Genomic DNA, 24,889 nt, shown 5'->3' with positions numbered 1-24,889 from the left:
TGTATAACAATGGGCAAATCACATCCATTTGGGGCTTTAATTTCCTTACTTGCATTTTCATTATCTGGTTGGACTAGATGGTTTCTAAGGCTTTTACAACTCTAAACTACAATATTATTGTGTAATCATCCTTCAAAATTGAGATTAAAGGATGGAATCTGATCTTTCAACCAGTTCTGAATATTTAGGAGAATGGCTCCAATATTGGAAAATTTAGGGAACAAAACAGCTTTACTAGATCAGAACAGCGAAAGCCAGAAGGTACTTTTTTATTGCTTTTGTGGTGGGGTCATTTCAGTCATGTCTGATTCTTTATGACTCCATTTGGTGTTTTCTAGGCAGAGAGGCTGTAGTGTTTTGCCATTTCTTTTTTCAGCTCATTTTATATATGAAGAAACTAAGGCAAACAAGCAAAGTGACTTGCCCAGGTTCACACAACTAAGGAGTGTCTAAGCCAAGATTTATACTCAGGAAAATGAGTCTTCTAGACTCCAGGTCTGGTGCTCTATCCACTGAGATACCTAGCTGACCATTGCATTTTAGAGATCATTTAACTCATCCCCTTCACTTTATAGATAAAGGGTAAGGAACATTATTAAGATTTGTACCATCTAAACCAAACTTATTTACTTATTTAGTGCCATACCCATTGAACTACCAAAAAACTTTTTTACTGAATTAGAAAAAATCATAACAAAGTTCATGTAGAAGAAAAAAAGATCAAGGATATGCAGGGAAATCATGAAAAAAAATGTGAAGGAAGGAGGCCTTGCAGTCCCAGATCTCAAACTATACTACAAAGCAGTGGTCATCAAAACAATATGGTACTGGCTAGGAGACAGAAAGGAGGATCAGTGGAATACACCTGGGGTAAGTGACCTCAGCAAGATAGTCTATGATATATGATAAGCCCAAAGATCCCAGCTTTTGGGACCAAAATCCACTATTTGATAAAAACTGCTGGGAAAATTGGAAGACAGTATGGGAGAGATTAGATTTGGATCCACATCTCACACCCTACACCAGGAAAAACTCAGAATGGGTGAATGGCTTCAATATAAAGAAGGAAACTATAAGTAAATTAGGTGAACACAGAATAGTATACCTGTCATATATTTGGGAAAGGAAAGATTTAAAAACTGAGCAAGAGTTAGAAAAAAATCACAAAATGTAAAATCAATAATTTTGATTACATCAAATTAAAAAGATTTTATACAAACAAAACTAATGCAACCAAAATTAGAAGGGAAATAACCAACTGGGAAAAAATCTTCATAACAAAAACCTCTAATAAAGGTCTAATTCTTCAAATTTATAAAGAGCTAAATCAATTGTACAAAAAATCAAGCCATTCTCCAATTGATAAATGGCCAAGGGACATGAATAGGCAATTTTAGGTTAAAGAAATCAAAACTATTAATAAGCACATGAAAAAGTGTTCTAAATCTCTTATAATCAGAGAGATGCAAATCAAAACAACTCTGAGGTATCACCTCACACATAGCAGATTGGCTAATGTGACAACAAAGGAAAGTAATGAATGCTGGAGGGCATGTGGAAAAGTTGGGACATTAATGCATTGCTGGTGGAGTTATGAATTGATCCAAACATTCTGGAGGGCAATTTGGAACTATGCCCAAAGAGAACTAAAAGACTGTCTGCCCTTTGATCCAGGCATAGCACCACTGGGTTTGTACCCCAAAAAGATAATAAGGAAAAAGACATGTATAAGAATAATAATAGCTGTGCTCTTTGTGGTGGCAAAAAAATTGGAAAATGAAGGGATGCCCTTCGATTGGGGAATGGCTGAACAAATAGTGGTATTGTCTTAAAAAAAGAAAAAAAGGGAAGATATGTACCCCAGGGGAAGCTTGTACTTTCAGTATGGATAAGGGGAAAAGAGAGGAGAACCCCCTTTCCACAAAGCCGGGTTCAGGGGAGACAGCAGATGTAACAGGTTGGCTCAGAGAGAGGAGAAAGGGTTTGAAGATTTTTCCCCATTCTGCTTTCCCTCCTTAGCTAAAGCTGCTCTCTCCAATTCGCTCTTGTCCCTCTTGCCCCCCCTCCACTACCTGAGACCAAAAGGTCTCCCCTTGATCTGTTCACTCACACTCAGCTTGTGGAACAGATAACTTTTTAATGTTAATTCAATCAGATAATACAAAAAGAATAAAGAGCAAGGAAGATTGGGGAAAGGAATGTGGGAAAAGGAGGTCCCTGTCTCTATCTAAAGCCTTTCCCCTCCCTCCTCGAATTTGGGTCATACTCAGGCCTTGGCAGCCTGAGTTCCCTGAGAGAAATCAGGTTAACTCACCCCTGGGCAACAGGAGCTGAGGTAAAGTTTGCTCAGGTTTCTCTTCAGAAAGTCCCTTCTTTTGGGAAGTGTTGGGGTCTAGTCACCAGCAGGAAAAGTGGGTAACCCTCAGGAGAAAGTCTTTATCCACCTCTTCTGACTGAGAGCCTCTCTGCTCTCCTCCCCAGAGACTTCTCTCCTCCAGATTCCACTCCTGGGGCCCTCCCCCCCCCCCCCAGCCGTGGAGGTGATCAATTTTACATACTCTTCAGCTTGGCACTTTTCTCTAGTGCCAGCCTCTGCCACAAATCCTCCATTTCCTATTGTTTGCGGGGTGCCACCCTGGCTCACACCAGTTACTTATCTTCTATGTTTATTCTAATCTATCTATGCTACTTATTGTTCCAATCTAACCTCCCCCCCTCCCAAAATAATAAATCTTATCCTAATCTGTCTATTTGTTAATCTAAGTTCCTATCTTATGCTAAGACTGAGTTGTGGGAAGAGGGTCAGGATTATGTGCCAACAAAATTTTTACAATATAACAATTTCTTAATACAAAAGTCGTTCCTATTGCAATCAATATAAAATTCAAATCTTAAGTAAAATTGAACTATCCTATGCCTTTTGTAATGCTAATTCCAATGTAACAATTCATAACATTCATAGGTATATACAAATATATGTATATATATATATTAACTTGTATCTAATGAAATCTGATTTTATTCTGTCCCTTTGTTACCTCTCTAGTTACAATATTCCCATTTCCACCCTAAACCACTCTGTCCCTGTCTATTAATGGTTAGTATTTTAACTCTCCTTTCTATCTATATTACTGGATTAGATCATTATTATGCTATACTTATACATATATACATGTCTGCTATTTTTACACATTTAAATATGTCACGTTATTTAAATACATATATACATATGTATATATATATATATATATATTCAGGTAGTAGAGATTTATTTACAGATATACAATTCATAGGTTGTCCTTATTTATGGCACAGTCCCTAATGTCAGTGTGAAATTTGTTCGTGTTCTAAATATGTCATGATGGATGCATATTTATTCCAAAGTATGTGTGGATGTACTTCCCTATTGTGAAGTTAATATGGTCAGCGATTAACCTTATATGACCCATTTTCCCAAAGTTCATTCCCCATAATGTCTTTGATTCAAAGTTCTTTCCAGTTGTCTGTGTATCTTCCATCCTTTGGTATTACTTGAAGTTTGTCACAGGTCCAGGGTGCCTTCTCCTTTACAGGATACATACCTACCTGTCATTTTTCCTTGAAAGATGATCTCAGGTATCCGGAACTACGGGATCATGTGTATGTGTGTAAAGTTAACATGTATGTGCATGTAAGAGTGAATATTTTGATGCATGTGAGTGAAATTTTATAAAAGATGTTTCTGCCATCCTCATGTGTGAAAGTGAGATTTTTTTTAAATTTGTAATGAATGTAGGTAACTTTCTTAATGTGTGATTGTAAGGCAATTATTCTATTCCTATGTGGTTGATTATAGAGGTTAATGATAGTTTAGTCTAGACTTGAGATTGAAATTCATATATAAGTTTAATAATTCTAAGGGATTCTAAATCCACCCAAATAAACTCCCAGGTTCTGCAAGGAACTGCTTCTCCTGTGTTTCACAGGCTACACTAATCCTCCCTGATCTAACTAACCCAAATTTATACTATCTGTCTTGGGCATTATTCTATTTTGGTTTCATGCAATAATTTTGTTCGGGTAAGATGCTCCAATAGCATCTTGGATGTTTCTCATCTACATTTACTGGGGTTCTTGGACTTGTCATAGGTTTTTTTTTCTTTTCCCCAGCCAGGAATTGTCATTATGGGCTTAGGGGTTTTTCTGATTTGATTAAAGTTTCTTAGTGAATCATGTGTCAGATCTTATGCCTAGTACCAATCTGAGTTCTTATAAGGTTTTCGTGTTGTTTGCTACCCTATAGAACTCAAACCAGTCCTAGTAACAAGTTCTGTATCATATTACTTCCAATTCAGTGTCACTGTCCCCTAAGTCATATTTCTTACAAAATTCTTCATAACTACTGACTCCTGCAATAAACAGTATTTCCTCTAATGATAAAGAGTTTCCCATGTTTTCAAGTGCTGAATCAGAATCAGAATCAGAAAAGCTTGTTTGTTCTGAATTCAGGTGTTTACTATGCCAATTTGTGTCCCATTCGTCTAAATCTTTATGAACTTTATCATAAAGCTTAATATACTTATAAGGTTCCTGTTCTTCATCACTTTTTTTGTTCAACTATTATTGTACCATTTGGTACTGTATCATCTGGGTCTGAGTCTGAGTCTTGGTCACTGATTTCTGTACTCTTCAGGTCTTTCATAAGCTTTTGTTCAGTGACCTGTTGTAATTCTGTGTCACGTGTTGCTAACCCAGGTTTTGTGTCTTGGTCTGACCCTATTTTAGTGATTTCTGTATTTCCCAATTCTTATTCTGACTGTTGCCCAGTAATATGCTCTAATTCTGAGTTCTGTGGTGACAAATTTGATTCTTGTGGGTTTACTTCTTCCTCTGGATCTGCTATTATATTACTGGAGTGCACAGGTTCTACCATATCTTTTGGATCAGGTTCTTGTGTATCTACTCCCTCTTGTGAATCTGTTAACATAGAATCCATCCCCTCTAGGGTGGTATCTTCTGGGAATGACTTCAATACAGATCCACTTGCCCCTATATCAGTGAGAGGTTTGTGCTTTTGTTCTTCCACTTCTGTCCCAAGATATGGTTCTGGAGTTTCTTGTAAATGAGCTATTATGGTGTTTACATGCACAGGTTTCCCATTATCATCTTTACTTTCTTGCCCCAGGGTTTGTAATGCACTTTTATAACTAGTAGATATTTCAGGTTTTGTAGATGTTTTAGTGTAATCTACCATCCCTTCTTCAGTTATTCCACCCTTATTCAATCCACTAATATACCCCATGACATATCATAGGTAAGCATCACATAATAGAGAGAGAAATGTACTAGGAAATACAGATCTGTGTGGCCTTGAGTAAGTTACCACTTTTCTCAAGGACTCATTTTCCTTTGTTTAGTTCAAATCAATTAATATTTATTTATCACCTCTTATGTGCCAGGAACTGTGCCAAGTTCTGGGGATACCAATAAGAAAAACAGCTCTGCCCTTAAGGAGTTTGCAATGTAATAAGGAGAGATAACATACAAGAAGATGAAAAGCAGAACAGAGTATGCGTTTAGGTGGTACCCAGAGGGTGGATAATGTTCCATGGAGTCAAAAACCTAGCAAAACTACTGATGGAATGCACAAGGTATTATTTATCCTATTTTCCTATAACAATAACAATGACAACAAAAGACAACATTATTTTAAGGTCATTAAAGTGCTACACACACACATATGTATTATATATATAGATAATTTTATTTGTTCCAGCTCAAAGATTCTATGAATGAATAACAATACAAATAAACTCATCAGTCTTATTTTAAAAAGTTAAATCACCACTCTCTAGATCTCTCTTCCACTAAAATAGAAATACTATTTTCAAACTACAAAAGGAGAAATAACTAATATATGTAATATTTCTCAGAATGTAGAAGAGTCAAGCAATATTTTCAATTGGTAAGTTTTTTTTTTAAAAGCCTTAAGTGAAATTTTTTCCAAAAAAAGCATAGTTTTGAACTTTTTTTATAACTCAATGTTCATAAGTAAATATTTGCCCTTGACCAATATGTATCATACTGAAGAGCTGGTGAATAAAAATCACTGCTACTAGAACTCTTCTTTGGGTAGAAAGATTTTCATTTGAAACAGTAAAGGATCATGACCTTTTGTGTTTTTCTTTCCATAGACATTGAAAAATATGTACCACTTTGCATAAATCAATAAAAAAAACTATGTATATAAGCCTTGCCAGAATCACAAACTCTATCCTAACTCACAATTTGACAGGTCAATATTCCTTTATCCTAAGGCCAAAGCCACAAAAAAGCAAATTATTCTCTCTCCTCCATGTTGGTTTCTAAAATAATGTCATTGCCAAGCCTGCAGGGTGATTTGGGACTCAAAATTCTTTTTCAATTAGCAGAGGAAAATCAAAGTGAATTTCCAGTAGTGACCCAATTAATCTAAGCACAGCAGGGGTATATGGTCTACTGTTAAAATGAGATCCTGAATTAGAATGCTTAAAATGTATTCCCAATTCTCCTTACTTGAAAATTGGGCAATCAGAGATAATTTCACTAATATATCCTTCCTTCAGTTTCTCCATCTGTAAAATGGGCAAAAGAGTTTAATACAACATTTACTAAACAAAGTTTATTTTAAGCAGTTGCTATGTTAAAATCATGAGTGATATCTAAGACAAGTAATTTAAGGTCCCACATTGATCTTATTTTCCTCAGTTTCCCCCCCCCCCCACACACACACACATAGTTGTCATGGATATCCATTTTGTCTTCATTCTCTAATATTCTTTCCTTTTCTGATGGGGAGAGATTTTATTTTATTAGTGTAGCTGAGACAGTCTTCACAGAATCAATTTCTGTTTTAAATTTCTCCTGAGAGGCACTCACATCTTCAAGGTTCACCTGGGCTGCTTCCAATGTGGTCTCTAGAGTAACTATCCTAGGGCCATACACATCAATTTTTGCTTCTAACAGAAATTTCACTGAGTTAATAGCTGGTTAAAATTGTTTTAAGAGAAATTTCCCCACTTGGTTTGGCTCTAGCTAATGACTAAATTATCATTTGTGATATGAGAAGGGATAGGGGAGCTCTGAAGATGCAGCTGTTTCTACCTCATCTCCCACAGTAGGTCAAAGGCTACCCTGGCACACAAGGCTTGATCTGGTGTTTTTACTCAAAACCACTGTAAAGAGCCCCCGACCTATAAACAAGCTTATATAAAAAAGCCAGAGGGTTGAAACAGCACAGGATAAACGCACAGATTACTTCTGCTTCTTTCTGGCACCTGACACAATTCTTCACAAAGCTGACACTTTGTTTTCTTTGTAACAAAGAGAATTCACATTTCAAAATAACTTTGTTTTACACACTTATAAAACACAGTTCTTCTGTGCCAAGGTTCATGAACACCATGCAAGTTTTTGTCATTTGCTATATAAAGGGCAACTTTTCAACAACATGAGGCCAAATATTTTTTACTTAGATTCTTTACAAATATATGAGGTTATTTTCTTTTTATAAAGATAATTTATTTAGTCAATTTAGAACATTATTCCTTGATTACAAGAAACATATTATTTCCCTCCCTCCCTTCCCTTCACCCTTATGGTAGCTGACGTGCAATTCCTCTGGTTATTACATGTGTCCTTGATCAGAACCTATTTCCATGTTGATGATGTTTGCACTAGGATGTTCATTTAGAGTTTACATCCCCAATCATATCCCCTCCACCCATGTAATGAAGCAGTTGGTTTTCTTCTGTGTTTCTACTCACACAGTTTTTCCTCTGAATGTGGATAGTGTTCTTTCTCACAGATCCCTTCCAGTTGTTCAGAATCACTGCTTTGCCATTAATGGAGAAGTCCATTACATTTGATTGTGCCACAGTGTATCAGTCTCTGTGTACAATGTTCTCCTAGTTCTGCTCCTTTTGCTCTGCATGAAATCCTGGAGGTTGCTCCAGTTCCTATGGAATTCCTCCACTTTATTATTCCCTTAAGCACAATAATATTCTATCACCAACATATACCACAATTTGTTCAGTCATTTCCCAATTAAAGGGCATCCCCTCATTTTCCAATTTTTTGCCACCACAAAGAGGGCAGCTATGAATATTCTTGTACAAGTCTTTTTCCTTATTATCTCTTTGGGGTACAAGCCCAGCAGTGCTATGGCTGGATCAAAGGGCAGACAGTCTTTTATTGCCCTTTGGGCATAGTTCCAAATTGCCCTCCACAAAGGTTGGATCAATTCACAACTCCACCAAAAAGGAATTAGTGTCCCTACTTTGCCACATCCCCTCCAGCATTCATTACTTTCCATAGCTGTTATGTTAGCCAATCTGCTAGGTGTGAGGTGATACCTCAGAGTTGTTTTGATTTGCATCTCTCTGATTATAAGAGATGTAGAACACTTTTTTCATGTGCTTATTAATAGTTTTGATTTCTTTGACTGAAAACTGCCTGTTCATGTCCCTTGCCCATTTATCAATTGGAGAATGACTTGATTTTTTGTACAATTGACTTAGCTCTTTGTAAATTTGAGTAATTAAACCTTTGTCAGAGGTTTTTATGAAGATTGTTTCCCAATTTGTTGCTGCCCTTCTGATTTTATTTACATTGGTTTTGTTTATACAAAACCTTTTTAATTTGATGTAGTCAAAATAATTTATTTTACATTTGGTGACTCTAAGACTTGCTTGGTTTTAAAATCTTTCCCTTCCCAAAGGTCTGACATGTATACTATTCTGTGTTCACCTAATTTACTTATAGTTTCCTTCTTTACGTTCAAGTCATTCACCCATTCTGAATTTATCTTGGTGTAGGGTGTGAGGTGTTGATCCAAATCTAATCTCTCCCACACTGTCTTCCAATTTTCCCAGCAGTTTTTATCCAATAATGGATTTTTGTCCCAAAAGCTGGGGTCTTTGGGTTTGATCATTTATGTCAAGTCTATTCCACTGATCCTCCTTTCTGTCTCTTAGCCAGTACCAAATTGTTTTGATAACCATCGCTTTATAGTATAGTTTGAGATCTGGGACTGCAAGTCCTCCTTCCTTTGCATTTCTTTTTTCATGATTTTCCTGGATATCCTTGATCTTTTGTTCTTCCAAATGAACTTAGTTATGGTTTTTTCTAATTCAGTAAAGAAGGTTTTTGGTAGTTCAATGGGTATGGCACTAAATAAGTAAATTAATTTTGGTAGGATTATCATTTTTATTATGTTAGCTCATCCTACCCATGAGCAATCAATGTTTTTCCAATTGTTTAGATCTAGTTTTAGCTGTGTGGAAAGTGTTTTGTAGTTGTGTTCATATAGTTTCTGTGTTTGTCTTGGGAGATAGATTCCTAAGTATTTTATATTCTGTAGGGTGATTTTTAATGGGATTTCTCTCTCTATTTCTTGCTGCTGAGATGCGTTGGAAATATATAGAAATGCTGATGACTTATGAGGGTTAATTTTGTATCCTGTAATTTTCCTAAAGTTGTTGATTATTTCGAGTAACTTTTTGGTTGATTCTCTAGGATTCCTTAAGTAAACCATCATATCGTCTGCAAAGAGTGACAGCTTGGTCTCCTCATTGCCAATTTTAATACCTTCAATTTCTTTTTCTTCTCTAATTGCTACTGCTAGTGTTTCTAATATAATATTAAATAATAGAGGTGATAATGGGCATCCTTGTTTTACTCCTGATCTTATTGGAAAGGCTTCTAGTTTATCCCCATTACAGATGATGTTTGCTGATGGTTTTAGATATATACTGTTTATTATTTTTAGGAAAGGCCCTTCTATTCCTATACTTTCTAGTGTTTTTAGTAGGAATGGGTGTTGTATTTTATCAAAAGCTTTTTCTGCATCTATTGAGATAATCATGTGATTTTTGTCAGTTTGCTTGTTAATATGGTCAATTATGTGGATGGTTTTCCTAATGTTGAACCATCCTTGCATTCCTGGTATGAATCCTGCCTGTATAGTGGATGACCCTTGTGATGACTTGCTGGAGTCTTTTTGCTAGTATCCTATTTAAGATTTTTGCGTCTATATTCATTAGGGAGATTGGTCTATAGTTTTCTTTCTCTGTTTTTGACCTGCCTGGCTTTGGGATCAGTACAATGTTTGTGTTGTAGAATGAATTTGGTAGAATTCCTTCTTGGCCTATTCTGTCAAATAGTTTGTTTAATATTGGGATTAGTTGTTCTTTGAATGTTTGATAGAATTAATTTGTGAATCCATCTGGATCTGGGGATTTTTTCTTAGGGAGTTCTTTGATGGCTTGTTCAATTTCTTTTTCTGAAATGGGGTTGTTAAGGTAATTTATTTCTTCCTCTTTTAGTCTAGGCAATTTATATTTTTGTAAGTATTCATCCATATCACCTAGATTGCCATATTTGTTGCCATATAATTGGGCATAGTAGTTTTTAATGATTGCCTTAATTTCCTCTTCATTAGAGGTGAGGTCTCCTTTTTCATCTTGGATACTGTCAATTTCGTTTATTTCTTTCCTTTTTTTAATTAGACTGACTAGTACTTTGTCTATTTTATTTGTTTTTTCAAAGTACCAGCTTCTAGTCTTATTTATTAAATCAATAGTTCTTTGACTTTCAATTTTATTAATTTCTCCTTTGAGTTTTAGGATCTCTAATTTAGTCTTCATCTGAGGATTTTTAATTTGTTCACTTTCTAACTTTTTAATTTGCATGCCCAATTCATTGATCTCTGCCCTTCTTAATTTGTTTATATATGAACTCAAGGATATCAATTTCCCCCTGAGTACTGCTTTGGCTGCATCCCATAGATTTTGGTAGGATGTCTCATCATTGTCATTTTCTTCAATGAAGTTATTAATTGTTTCTATGATTTGTTCTTTAACTAACTGGTTTTGGAGAATTGTATTGTTTAATTTCCAATTAATTTTTTATTTACCTCTCCATGTTCCCTTACTAATTATTATTTTCATTTCATTGTGATCTGAGAAAGTTGCATTTATTATTTCTGCTCTTTTGCACTTGTTTGTAATGTTTTTATGCCCTAATACATGGTCAATTTTTGTGAATGTACCATGTGCTGCAGAAAAGAAGGTATATTCCTTTTTGTCCCTATTTATTTTTCTCCACATGTCTACTAACTCTAATTTTTCTAAGATTTCATTCACTTCTCTTACTTCTTTCTTATTTATTTTTTGGTTTGATTTATCTAGTTCGGATAGAGGAAGGTTCAGATCTCCCACTAGTATAGTTTTTCTATCTATTTCGTCCTTGAGTTCCTCTAGTTTCTCCTTTAGAAATTTGGATTCTATGCCATTTGGTGCATACATTTTGAGTACAGAGATTTCCTCACTGTCTATACTGCCTTTTATCAGGATGTAATTACCTTCCCTATCTCTTTTAACTAGATTTATTTTTACTTTGGCTTTGTCGGATATCATGATTGTGACTCCTGCCTTCTTTTTGTCAGTTGATGCCCAATAGATTTGGCTCCACCCTCTTACTTTCACCCTATGTGTGTCTACCTTTCTCATGTGTTTCTTGTAGACAGCATATGGTAGGGTTTTGGACTCTAATCCACTCTGGTATTCACTTGCGTTTTATGGGTGAGTTCATTCCATTCACATTCAGAGTTACGATTACTAGCTGTGTATTTCCCAGCATTTTGATTTCTGCTCCTTTTCCTGCCTTTTCTTCTTTCACTATTTCCTTCTACATCAATGTTTGCTTTTGAACAGTCCCCCTTGTTCTCACCCTTATTTGACTTCCCTTTCTACCCCCTCTCTATTTATCCCCCCCCCTTATTTTCCCTATAGTCTTTCTAAAATTAACCCCCTGCTCCTTCCCTCTCTTGTACTGCTTCCCTCCCCACCAGACCGTTTGTTACCCTTCTACTCCCCTATAGGGTGCAAATCTATTCTCTGCCCCCAATGGATTGGATTGTTTTTCCCTCTTTGAGTCACTTTCAAATCATATAAAAGTTGAGTATTTCCTGTCTCTGACCTCTTTACCCTTCCAGTGTATTGATGTTCTCCCCCCTCCCACCATGAGCTTCTTTATGACATATAAATTTACCCCCATTTGTTTCTTTTCTCATTTCTTTTAATATTAACCTATTTTTAAGCTCTAGTCTTGGTTGTAGACCTAGTTCCCTTGCTTTCCGGAATATCATATTCCATGCCTTTCTTTTTTTCAGTGTGGATGCAGCCAGATCCTGAGTTATCCTCACTGTGGTTCCTTGGTATCTGAATGACTTCTTCTTGGCAGCTTGTAATATCTTTTCTTTGGTCTGATAGTTCTTGAATTTGGCTATAACATTCCTGGGTGTTATCAGTTGAGGATTAAGTAGAGGAGGTGATCTGTGGATTCTATCAATCTCCACTTTTCCCTCTTGTTCAAGGATCTCGGGGCAGTTTTCTTTAATAATTTCCTGTAATATAATGTCCAGACTTTTTCTTTTGTCATGGTCTTCTGGTAGGCCAATAATTCTTAAATTGTCTCTCCTTGAACGATTTTCTAAATCCTCTGTTTTGTGAATGAGATGCTTCATATTTTCCTCAGATTTTTCAGTCTTTTGGTTTTGTTTTATAGAGTCCTGATGCCTTGTGAAGTCGCTCGATTCTAATTGTTGTATTCTGGTCCTTAAAGACTGGATTTCATCCTTAGTTTTTTTGGTCATCCTTTTCCTTTTGGTCGGATTTTTTTTGGAGGTCATCTTTCATCTTCTTCACCTCATCTTTCATCTGCTTTGCCTCATCTTTCATCTCCTTTGCCTCATTTTCCAGATGGTTGATTTTGGCTTTCAAGACACTATTTTCTGTTTCTAGATGACTTATCTTAGTTTTTAAGTTCTTTTCCCAATTGTCTTCAGCCTCTCTTAATTGTGTTTTGAATTGTATTTTGATTTCTTCCAAAGCCTGTATCCAATTCGCTGGGATTTCTGATTTTTCCTTTGCTGATCCCTCCCCCTCTGTTTCATTCGCTCTTTGCTCATTACCTGTGCAGAAGCTATCTATTGTAATTTCTTTCTTCTTTTTCTGTTGTTTGCTCGAGTTTACCCCTTATTTGCTCCCCGTATTTGGCTGTGCTCTTGCTCCTCTCATTTTGTTTTGGTTTGGGGGCTGTCAGTCTCCCCTCTTGGAGCTTTGTCAGATCTCTTGGTACAGTCTCTAGGGGAGGAATGTTAGTTTCCCTGTCCTCTGGAGGCTTTTGATTGGATTGAGTTCAAGTGGGTTGGGCTGTATGTGGTATGAAGCTCTGAGGCTCTGAAGACTCCTGAAAGGCTGGGCCGCCTAGGCTCTCTCCAATTCTCTCCAGCTGCTTCTCTGCTGTCCTCAAGTGCCTTTGCCTGCCTCCCTAAACTCTGAGGAGTTCTTATTGAATTAGGTTCAGCTGGATTGATCTGGTTGTGCCCCGAGGCAAAGGTGAGGCTGGAGCCCAATGGAGGGACCCAGCCAAGGCCTATCTCTCCCTGGCTTCCTCCCCACTGTCCAAGCTGGATGCTCTGAGCCCGGCTCCCCGCTGCTCCCAAGATAGACCTTCCAAACCAGCACCTTTGCCTACTCAGAGGTTCCCGCTGCTGCCATGGGCTCAGCGCTCTGGGTTGTGGGGGAGGGGTCCTGGGACCTTCGCTCTGCCTTCCCCTTAGCCCTGAGTATTCTCGGATTCTGCATTTGGGGGGGCATACCTTTTGATTTGAGTCCAGAAGGAGGGTTCCCCGCTTCTGTCCTGTTGTTCAGCTTGGATTTCGGTGCCCTAGGAGCATTCAGTCTGTATCAGTAAGGAAGGGTCTTCCACGAGGTCTGAACTTTTGCTGCTTGCTAAGCTGCCATCTTGACTCCACCCCCCGCAAAAAATAATTCTTAACTGGCATGCAACAGGTAGAATTTGCCCCACCAGCTGTGATTTGCTAACTCCTGATCTAAACATGGGAGAAAGATTCTGAGAAAGGCATTGATTTCAGAAGATATATGTTCAAATTCTAACCAATGCTTATGAAATAGGGTTTGGCAACTGTATAGATAACCTAGGAAGAAGGCATCCTCATAAGAGACTCCAGGGATCTGCTTATGGGAGACAGGAGGACTGGGGCATGTTGGCCAACCATGTGCTTGGAAACAGCTTCTTTTCATAAGCTGTATAATTAGAAATGATTTTGTTTTAAAAGTACTCGAGTTGAATAATCTGATTCCAAAATGATTTCTGCTTCGACAATTAGTCATTTTCTTTCTGTTCATTCGATTAATTTATTTTTTTCACTGTTACTTGGTACTTACTTTGTTCAATGGTTTCTGACTCTCCTGGTAGAAAATATTCATTATTTATGGATACAAGGTTTCTTAATTTGACTTCTTTAATTTCTCTAAAAATATAATAAAGAGACATGTGTACATATGACATGTTTGAGTCTCCTGTGCTTGGCACACAGTATTTAGTAAATCTTTTGTTTATATATTGTATGTAATTTTCCAGGTTCTTTTCAAAATTGTTTCTTTTATCTATCTTTCTATACCAATTACAAAGCAATTGGTATATGCTAAGGACATGTGTAATTTCATGGTGACCTTTTTATTCATACTCAGAAATACCACATGTAGAGGTGGCCAAAGTTCCAATAAATTATGTTTCTTGTTCCCTTTGAGCATACAATGAAACTAACTTATAGTTTCTTTCTTGTTTTTAATTTTATTTGCTCACCCAGCATGTGAAGACTGAAGAACAGGCAGAAGAAACCAATAAGAAGGTTCAACGGCTGAGATGGCGACGCAGCAAAGCACTGTGGAGTGCTTAGGGCGTGTTGGAGCACAAAAGACAACACGGCCATCCAATGCAGCTGAGGAAGTCTCCAGATGTAACAATTTTTTTCGTGCCACTGGACCCAGGCTTCCAACACCGAGAGAGTGGGACTGTCTCTGTGCATCGACTTTTCCACTTAAATCTCCTTCACCCACACGTATCTTTGTGCACACTCATCTTTCCTGACCCTGTCCACCCTCTTCAAGACCTGCGGCGATGGGGGAGTGGCAACGCAACAACCACTGGCAGTTGTAGTCATGATCCTGCATGTAGGTGGCCCACGGACCAGTGGTCGCTTGGCCCTGTAGGGCAGCAGAGACGTTCAGCAGCATCCTGGGCAACTGAGCAGCCCTCTCTAGGACAGCACTGCTCACCCTAATCAAGGGAGGGGACTAGAAAAGGCATCTCAAACATTGCCTGCCCTACAAACACTGGGTCAACACACCCACAGCTGGCGAGTCATCCCTTTAAGCAGTCGAAATCAAAAGAAACAAAATACAAAGAAACTCCTACTAGGAGCATGGAACATCAGGACATTATTTGATAGAGAGAATACCCCAAGACCTGAGAGAAGAACAGCTCTAATCGGTATAGAACTGGCATGATATAACATTGACATTGCAGCCTTAAGTGAAACACGCTTACCAGAAGAGGGATCACTCAGCGAACCCACCACTGGATACACCTTCTTCTGGAAAGGTAGAGCCTCAAATGAAGACAGAATCCACGGTGTTGGCCGGGCCATCAAGACCAGTTTGCTCAAACAGCTGCCAGACTTGCCTGTGGGCATCAGCGAGAGGCTCATGAAGATCCGTTTGCCTCTCAGCAAAGACCAGTATGCCACAATCATCAGTGCATACGCCCCAACACTGACCAGCACAGAGGAGACCATCGAGCATCTGACCTGAGTGCCGTCCTGCACTCAGTGCCCACAAATGACAAGCTGATACTACTGGGAGACTTCAACGCCCGTGTTGGCCAGGACCATGAAAGATGGAAAGGAGTGCTCGGCAAACACGGCGTGGGCAAAATGAACAACAACGGCCTACTGCTACTCAGCAAATGCTCAGAGTTCGAACTCACCATCACGAACACTGTGTTCAGAATGGCGAACAAATATAAAACAACGTGGATGCACCCAAGATCAAAACAGTGGCATCTCATTGACTACATCATTGTACGCCGGCGAGACATCCAGGATGTAAAGATCACCAGAGTCATGAGAGGAGCTGAATGCTGGACAGACCACCGATTGATTAGAGCGACTCTTCAAATGCGCATTGCGCCTCGCCATCCAAAAACGCGCCCAGACAGTTCACGCATTTTACAACGTGAGTCGTCTTAGAGATCCATCTTATTTGCAAACATTCCTGTCCTGCCTGGACGACAAGCTGTCTGCCAAGGGACCACTCACTGGAACCTCAACCAAGAAATGAAACCAGTTCAGAGATGCAGTGAAGGAAACATCAAAAGCAGTCCTAGGCCCCAAACAATGCAACCACCAGGACTGGTTCGATGAGAACAACACTGCTATTGAAGACCTATTGAGCAAAAAGAACAAAGCCTTTATGGAGTGGCAAAATAACCCAAACTTTGCTCCTAAAAAGGACAGATTCAAGTCTCTCCAAGCCATGGCGCCGCATGAGATCAGGAAGATGCAAGACCGATGGTGGGAAAAAAAGGCAAAAGAAATCCAGCATTTTGCTGATACGAAAAACTACAAACAATTTTTCAGTGCCCTCAGGACTGTCTGTGGGCCATTAAAACCCACCACCACTCCCTTGCTATCCTCTGACAGTGACACTCTCATAAAAGATAAAAAAGGCATCAGCAACAGGTGGAAAGAACACTTCAGTCAGCTTCTCAACTGACCTTCTTCAGTCAACCAAAGAGCCCTTGACCAGATCCCCCAAAACTGCACCATTGAACAACTTGATGTCCCTCCTTCAATAGAGGAAGTCCAAAAAGCCATTAAACAAATGAGTGCAGGCAAGGCACCCAGTGCCGGGGATCCCAACCGAGGTGTACAAGGCCTTAAATGGAAAGGCCCTCCAGGCATTCCACATAGTGCTGACCAGCATATGAGAAGAGGAAGACATGCCCCCAGAACTCAGAGATGCCTCCATCATAGCCCTATATAAGAACAAAGGCTCACAAGCAGCCTGTGACAACTACAGAGGCATCTCACTACTCTCCACTGCCGGAAAGATCCTTGCCCGTGTTAAACTCAACAGACTCCTGTCATCTGTTTCAGAGCAGAACCTGCCTGAATCACAATGTGGCTTCCGACCAGATCGTAGCACCATCGACATGGTCTTCACCGTGAGGCAAATGCAGGAAAAATGCCTTGAGCAGAACCTAAGTCTCTACCTTGTCTTCATAGACCTGACAAAGGTGTTCAACACAGTGAACAGGGACACATTGTGGGTGATCCTCAGCAAGCTCGGTTGCCCAGCAAAATTTGTCAAACTGATCCAGCTCTTTCATGTCGACATAACAGGGGAAGTCCTATCTGGTGGAGAGACTTCAGATCGCTTCAACATCTCCAATGGCGTGAAACAAGGCTGTGTCCTCGCTCCGGTACTATTCAACCTATTTTTCACCCAGGTATTACGACATGCTGTGATGGATCTAGACCTGGGCGTCTACATCAAATACCGACTAGATGGCTCACTATTCGACCTTCGCCGCCTGACTGCAAAAACAAAGACAACAGAGAGACTCATCCTGGAAGCTCTCTTTGCAGATGACTGTGCTCTCATGGCCCACCAAGAAAATCATCTTCAAACCATTTAGGACAGGTTCTCCACCGCAACAAAACTGTTTGGCCTGACTATCAGCCTCAGCAAAACAGAGGTGCTGTTCCAACCTGCACCAGGGAGGCCAACGAACCAGCCATGCATTACAATCGATGGCACGCAGCTTTCTAACATTAACACTTTCAAGTACCTGGGCAGCACCATCGCCCACGATGGGTCCCTAGACCACGAGATCAATGCCAGGATCCAAAAGGCCAGCCAGGCACTCGGGCGGCTGTGCTCCAAAGTCCTCCAACACATCGGTGTAAACACTGCAACGAAGCTCAAAGTGTACAACGCAGTGGTCCTCAGCTCGCTCCTGTACGGTTGCGAGACATGGACACTGTACCAGAAGCACATGAAACAGCTGGAACAATTCCACCAATGCTCCCTCCAGTCAATCATGAGGATCCGATGGCAGGACCAAATCACCAATCAGGAAGTCCTCAACAGAGCCAACTCCACCAGCATCGAAGTCCTGGTCCTCAAAACCCAGCTACGATGGTCTGGACACGTCATCCGCATGGACCCAGAGCGAATACCAAGACAGGTATTCTATGGTGAACTGTCAGCTGGACTCAGGAAACAAGGCCGACCAAAGAAAAGATTCAAGGATCAGCTAAAGTCCAACTTGAAGTGGGCTGGCATTACACCAAAGCAACTAGAACTCGCTGCCTCTGACAGAAGCAGCTGGCGAGCCCACATTCACCATGCCGCCACCACCTTTGAAGATGAGCGACGTCGACGTCTTGCCTCTGGGCGTGAACGCCTACACCAGGCCACAACCGCACCTCCCATAACAACTGGAGTCCCATGCCCCATGTACCACAGACTCTGCGCCTCAGCCTTTGGACTCCAAAGCCACATGAGGGTACATCAATAGATGATAATGCACAAAGACAATGGTCATTCTCGGTCACCGAGAGACTACCACTATTTATTCGTTCATTGCATTAAAATACCCAGTTAAATTTCCCTCTTTCTCCTCCCCTAATAAGAGAAGGCATCATTTGACAAAGAACTCTGTGTGTGTGTGTGTGTGTGTGTGTGTGTGTGTGTGTAATACTAGTTAACTATGTTTTAATTATTTTTATTTACTGGGTTTTCTCTGGAGGTGAAAAAACATAACATTCTTCAAATAATATTTCTGTAACTGCATATAATACTCTTCTTTATGCTTATTTCACTCTTCAAAATTTCATTTGGTCTTTCCATGTTTTTTCCAATGTTTTTGTCATCTTTTAAAATAGTGTAATATTTCATCACCATCATATGCCATAATTTGTTTATCCATTTCCTAATTGATGGGCATTTCATCGATTTCCAGTTTTTTGCCACCACAGAGAGCAGCTGTAAGTATGTTAGAAGAAAAAGTTTCTCTTCCTTTTCCCATGATCAACTTAGGAAAAAAACCTAATAATAGTATTTCTGGGTCAAAAGATAGATAGTTTTATAAATCTTTGAGTGTAATTCCAGATTACTCTCAAAAATGAATGGATCAGTTCACAGTTTCACCAGTAGTATATTAATGTACTCATTTTTCCATATCCTCTCATTTGTCATTTTGCCCTTTTATCATTTTAGCAAATCTTATGGATATGATATGATATCACAGAATTATTTTGATTTGCATTTATGTAATAAATAATGAGTTAGAGTATTTTTCACATAGTTATATATAACTTTGATTTTTTCATCTAAAAACTGTTCGTATATTTTGACCATTAATTAATTGCGGAATGACTAATATTTTTATGTATTTGAGAGTTTTCTATATGTTTTATAAATGAGACCTCCAACTGAGAAAATATCTGTACAGATTTTCCCAACTTACTTCTTGCCTTCTAATTTTGGGTATATTAGTTTTATTTGGAAAAAACATTTCAATTTTATATATTTAAAATTATCCATTTTATATCTCAAAATGCTTTCTATTTCTTGTTTATTTGTAAGCTCTTCCCTGTGGATAAAACTGATAGATAATATGTTCCTTATTCTTCTAATTTCCTTATATCTCTTTTTATGCCTACATCACATAACCATTTTGATCTTATTTTAGTAATTGGTTCAAGATATTGGTCTATATCTAGTTTCTGCCAGACCGCTTTCCAGTTTTCCCAGCAATCTTTACCAAATAGTGAATTACTATTTAAAAAAACTTGGATTTTTACTTTTGTCAAAAACAAAATTACTATAACATTCTACACGGGTTTGCTTTACATCTGTTCTGTTCTACTGGTCTATTCTTCTATTTCATAACCAGTACCATGTATATGATCATTATCACTTTCTAATATAGTTCAAAATCTGATATTACTAAACTTCCTTCCTTTACATTTTTAATTAATTCTTTTTATATCCTGGAGCTTTTATTTTTTCAGATGAATTTTGTCATTTTTTTAGTTCAATAAAATATTTTTTATAATTTCATTTATATTGATATTGAATAGGAAAATTAGTTTAGGTAGGATTGTCATTTTAATTATAGTGGTTCTGCCCCTCCATATTTAATAATTTTTAATTAACATTTCTCCAATTACTTAAATCTGACTTTATTTCTTTAAGCATTTTATAATTGTTTTCATATATATTTTCAGTTTGTTTTAGAAGATACACACTTAGATATTTTATTCACTCTAGGGTTAGTTTAAATGGGTTACATCTTGAAATTTCTTCTTAGAGGACATTGTTGGTGATATAAAGGCTGATGATTTATGTGGGCTTATTTTAAATCATGCTACTTTGCAAAATTATTAATAGTTTCAGCTAATCTTTAGTTGAATCTCTAGGATTGTATATATATGCATATATATCATCATATCTGTGAAGAAATAATTTTATAGCCCTTTGCCATTTCTTATTCCTTTAATTTTTTTCTTCTCTTACTGCTATTGCTAGCATTTCTAATACAACATTAAATAAAGTTGGTGATAATGAATATTGTTATTTCACTCCTGATCTTATAGGAAAGGCTTCTAACATCCTCACTATAAATAATACTTGTTAATGGTTTTAATTATATACTTATTATTCTAAGGAAAAATCCATTTAAACCTATGTTTTCAAGTGTGAGTGTTATATTTTGTCAAAAGCTTTTTCTATATACATATTGATATCATCATATGATTTTTGTAATATTTTTTGTTGATGTAATCAATTGTTAATAGTTTTCTTTATATTAACCATCTCAGAATGCCTGGTAAAATCTTGTTTAGTCACAATGTATGATATTCATGATATATTCTTGTAATCTCCTGGCAGGTATTTTATTTAGAATTTTTGCTTTGATGTTTATCAATGAAATTGGCCTATAATTTTCTTTCTCTTTTTTTGTTTTTCCTGGTTTAGTTAATGAACTCTTTCTTTATAATTCTTCCAAAGAATTAATTTAATATTGGAATTAGATGATCTTTAAATGTTTAGTAAAATTCCCTTGTCAATCCATCTGCACTTGATATTTTTTCTTATGAAATTCATTTAAGTTCTGTTCAATTTATTTTTCTAAAATAGGATTATTTAGATATTCCATTTTATCCTCTGTTAGCCTAGGCAATTTATATTTTTGTAAGTATCCTTTCATTTCACTTAAATTGTTAAATTTGTTGGCATGTAATTGGGCAAAATAATTCTAGTTTCTTTGCTTCTATAAAGCTGCACCTAAAGATCATCACCCCAATCCAGGATCTGCTTCCTTTACCGATTCTAGTTTCATTATGATAAGAATACCCATTTTGATGTGGTTTAGTTCTTTCAATAAAGTTTCTATTCATTTTTCACTGGGGTAAAAAAAATCACCACATACAAAATACTTGTAGTTAAATTAATTTTTATAGATAATCTAAAAAGAATGATTCTAAACCACCCCCTGCTCTTTTTAGCTACCCTAGAACTATCATTCAAAAAGCCAAAAAGGACATCAAGTTTTGAATATCACTTAAACTTTTTATTTCACAAATTGACTTGCCCAGCAATTCATTACATAGTGGCCAACTTATTTTAATCTCTCGGATTGGACTATGTGGATACTATATTCTGCACCCCTCTAGACTGACAGAACTTTCCCATGTATACATGATTCTGGCATGCATTTAAGAAGTCAATTATCAACTTGACATTGTGAGGCACCATTGGACCAAAGTAGATCTTTATAGAATTCGAATTCACGTCCTTCATTAATCTCTCTCTGACCTCTAATGATAATGATTTCCTCCCTTGGACTGAACAGAACAATTTATGACTCTCTACTACCCTTATCATCTATTGATGTGTATTATCGCTATCCATGATTGTCTTCTCACGTGACTTGACAATGATCTGTTAGAGGAAATAATTATTTTGTAATCTCCTTAACATCTAGTAAGAGAGTATGCTTTGGGGATCCAGAAAAATGGAGATGCACCTGAGAGTAAAGAGAGGGAAAATATAAACAGGGGATCAAGACTACTGAAGAGGAGAGGATTATTGTTCATGCCCGTGTTCATGATCTGAAGGAGAGGTATATATAGAAAAATGTCAGTATCTCATGAAAATAGAAATCCCTTCATTTGTAATGGTAAAATTAATTTCTCCAATAAGTATTGGGACAGGAAAAGGAGTAGCAATGGTGGCGTAGAACTGTTGTTGTCTTTCAGGTATGTTCAACTCTTCATGATCCCATTTGGTATTTTCTTGATAAAGACACTGAGTGACTTGCCATTTCCTTCTCCAGCTAATTTTACAGATGAGGAAACTGATGGTAAAATGACTTGTCCAGGAGTAGATATTCAAATATGTTAGGGATAGACTGGGTCACACAGATAATGTCTGAGGATGGATTTGAACTCAGTTCTTCTTGACTCCAGGATCAGTGCTTCACCATCCTTCTGCCCTTAGAGAACTCTACCACCCCTATATTAGTCAGCCTAGCTGGTCCCTAATGTGGAGCGAGGGCCCCCAACAATCTATACCACACACAGACATACAGAGACACAGTGGGAGTGGCATTCTTATACTATCTTTGGGAGAAGTTAAAAAGAAAGAATGCCAGAATGAGAAGCAGGTTCCTCTCATCAGAATGAGAACTTATTCAAAAAAGTGAAGTAGGGTTGAATGGTAAAGGCATTTGTCCCCAAGTCAGATTGGATCCAAGATCAGGATGAATGACTACTTTTCCCCATACCCTGCCACAAGCCCACTCAGGCTTACTCACCAGAAGTTAGGGATGAAAGGACTGAGGCATCAGCCTAGAACTAGAATGAATCACCAAGGTCATCAGTTAGGACTCCTTCATTTTCCTAAAGAGAAAAGAGAAATCTAAGGAGGTGCAGTGGTTTTACTCCAGACTGCCTCCCCCTCCCCATACTTACACATCTTTCCCTAGCACAGACCAGTTTTCAGAAACGAAAGGTATTGTCTTGCCACATATCCTTTCCAACATAGCCATGCAAACCTCTCAACTAAATATCCACATCACCCTCTTCAGGTCTGTGACAGTCACCAAGCTTCACAGATATCCTGCTATGTTGCTATGGCTACTAACCAGACTCACAACTCTTGTCCTAGTCCTAACTGGAAAAGAAAGGTTACCCTACCTAAGCCAGCCCCATTGACCTGACCTTGCTTCACAGAAATCTCCCCATCGTGCTAGTGCACCTCCACTTCTTGCTCATGGAACTGTAAATAAGTCAGTATTGATTGTTTCTGGAAAGTACATGATAGTTGATTTACCCATAGACTCTACTCCCTATTCCAGTGAATTCTCAGACCAAAACTCTAATACACTATGAGAACAAAGACCAACTTTTTTTTTTTGTATTTGTATCCCTAAGGCTGAGCAAATTGTCTGGTATAGAGTATATAATTAATAAAATGCTTTTTCTTTGAGCACAATAGTATTCCATCACCAACATATACCACAATTTGTTCAGCCATTCCCCAATTGATGGGCATCCCCTCATTTTCCAATTTTTGGCCACCACAAAGAGCACAGCTATGAATATTCTTGTACAAGTCTTTTTCCTTATTATCTCTTTGGGGTACAACCCTATGGCTGGATCAAAGGGCAGACAGTCTTTTAGGACCATTTGGGCACTGATACTATTGTGCTCAAAGGAATAATGAATGGGAGGAGTTCCATGTGAACTAGAACAACCTCCAGGAAGTGATGCAGAGCGAAAGGAGCAGAACCAGGAGAACATTGTACACAGAGACTGATACACTGTGGTACAATTGAAGGTAATGGACTTCTCTACTAGCAGCAATGCAATGATCCAGGACAATTCTGAGGGACTTACGAGAAAGAATGCTATCCACATCGAGAAGAAGAATTGTGGGAATAGAAACATAGAAGAAAAAACATTTGCTTGATCGTGTGGTTCTATGGGGATATGATTGCAGATGAACGCTCTAAACAATCACCCTAGTGCAAATATTAATAATATGGAAATAGGTCTTGATCAATGACACATGTAAAACCCAGTGGAATTGCACGGCAACTACGAGAAGCATCCATGGAGGGGGGAGGGAGGGAAAGAACATGAATCTTGTAACCATGGAAAATATTCTAAATTAACTAATTAAATAAAAATTTCAAAATAAAATAAAATGAAATAAAATGCTTTTTCATTCATTCATTCATTCATTCTATCATGATGAATCTCATAAAATATGAATTTTATGGAATCTCTGGCCTCAGATACTTACAGATTTGTGACCCTGTCAAAGTCACTTAACCTTGTTTGCCTTAGTTTCCTCTGTAAAATGAGCTGGAGAAGGGAATGGCAAACGTGTCCAGTATTTTTCTCCAAATGGGGTCATGAAGAGTCAGCTATAACTGAAAATGACTGAACAACAATTCTTACTTGATTCTCAGGAGGACCTCATGAGGTAGATTCAACCATTACCCCATTTTACAACTGAGACAAAGGAGGCCCAGTAAGGAAAGCAATTAATTTAGAATCACACAGCTTATAAATTACTAAGGCCAGACTGAAGATCATGTTGTTTGTTTGTTTTTTTCAACATCAAATGCAAAGCCCCTTCCAGTATTTCACTTAGCTGCCATATAAAATCAGCATGAGACCCAGTCACCTATCCACTCCTAGCCCTTTCTTAGGACAGAAAATATGTCTAGGAACTTTGCAAATATTCAATATCTGTCCCCACGCAATCAAACATTTGGCATTTCTTTTTCACTAAGACATCAAGGCACCAGAGGGTGTGTGCTGCACCAAGTAGAGACAGCAGTCCCTCTTCTCTCCCAAACCACTTTTCTTACAGCACACTACAGAAGGGAACAGAGAAGAATTACTAGCTAGCATGTA

Source organism: Monodelphis domestica, chromosome 1 (assembly GCF_027887165.1).
Source record: "Monodelphis domestica isolate mMonDom1 chromosome 1, mMonDom1.pri, whole genome shotgun sequence".
Classification (NCBI taxonomy): Eukaryota; Metazoa; Chordata; class Mammalia; order Didelphimorphia; family Didelphidae; genus Monodelphis; species Monodelphis domestica.
This window is presented reverse-complemented; position numbering follows the sequence as displayed.